The sequence below is a fragment of the Galeopterus variegatus genome, unplaced genomic scaffold, assembly GCF_000696425.1.
Source record: "Galeopterus variegatus unplaced genomic scaffold, G_variegatus-3.0.2 Scaffold11822, whole genome shotgun sequence".
In the NCBI taxonomy this organism is placed as follows: Eukaryota; Metazoa; Chordata; class Mammalia; order Dermoptera; family Cynocephalidae; genus Galeopterus; species Galeopterus variegatus.
This window is the reverse complement of record NW_007737933.1, coordinates 43,030-44,104: the sequence shown is the minus strand read 5'-3', so window position 1 is coordinate 44,104 and position 1,075 is coordinate 43,030. Positions and strand designations below refer to the sequence as shown.

At 67.4% G+C, this 1,075-nt stretch overlaps 1 pseudogene; it reads right to left on the bottom strand.

Moving 5' to 3' along the window:
• Nucleotides 1–408: 408 nt before the first annotated feature.
• Nucleotides 409–831, bottom strand: LOC103610808 (annotated as a pseudogene).
• Nucleotides 832–1,075: the final 244 nt, after the last annotated feature.

Genomic DNA, 1,075 nt, shown 5'->3' with positions numbered 1-1,075 from the left:
TGGCTTGGCCACCTCTAGGAAGCCTCCAGGAAAAGAAAACCGGGAAGACTTCAACTTTGCGCAAATCCCCATTCTCAGTCACATCTCACTCCTTTCCCGATGAAGGGCTGTGTTCTCGAAAGATCTACCCCTTTCCAACTCAAATGTCATTCCCAGATCAGCGCTCTAGGAGTAAGCGGCGCTCAACCCACGCCCTCCTCTTCCTGCCCGTTCTCCAAGTGCCAGCGCCGGGCTCACTCTGCAGCTCCCACACAAGCCCTACGTGAAGAGGGGCCCTGGCTTACGACCCCGGCCCGCGAAAGGACTGCCCGACCGCGCCTGCAGGAGGGCTCCCGGCCTGGGCGGCTGTGGCTGCCCGGGGCCGGCGGGAGGGGTGGGGGTCCCTTGGGGGAGGAAAGACGATCTCACCTTGACTCTGATCTCGTAGGTGGTGAAGCGGCCCCGGCCGACCCCCACCGTCTGCGGGTTGCTCACATCGATCTCGAGGAAGTTGCTGGGCGGCCCGTAGGCGTCATTCAGGTTCTGCGGCTTGGTGATCAGCCGCCGGGTGTCCGCCACGGTCTCCGCCATTTCGCTGTAGACGCCGCCGCCGCGGGCTCCCTCCGCTCCCTCCACCCCCTCCGCGATCCACCGCCGCCGCCGCTGCTGCCAGCCGCGGGGACACGGGGCTCGCGCGCAGCGGTCGCCAGGCGAACGAGCACGTAGGGCTGGCGTTCACCCCAGGCGCGAAGCTCCTCCCCGCGCCCCGCGGGCTTCCGCCTCTGTGCCCAGGAGAGAAACAGCTGACTCGCAGGATCGCCGCGCTTAGGGCCGGAGAGGGGCACCGCGGACTGGGGTTGAGGAGAAACGATGTCACGAGACTTGTGGTCGCGAACAGGTTGCGGCCGGACTACAATGCCCAGAATGCACCGGGCGAGCGCGCCGCCGCCGGGCTGCGGCCGAGGTGCTGCAGCCCCAGACGGCCAGGGGCGGCGCTTCCTGTCTCTCTGCGCCCCGCCTCGGCCGGGAGCTAGGGCAAGAGCAGCGGAAATGGTGTCCGGGGCCTGGGGAACTGTGGGTGCGAAAGTGAAGCCGC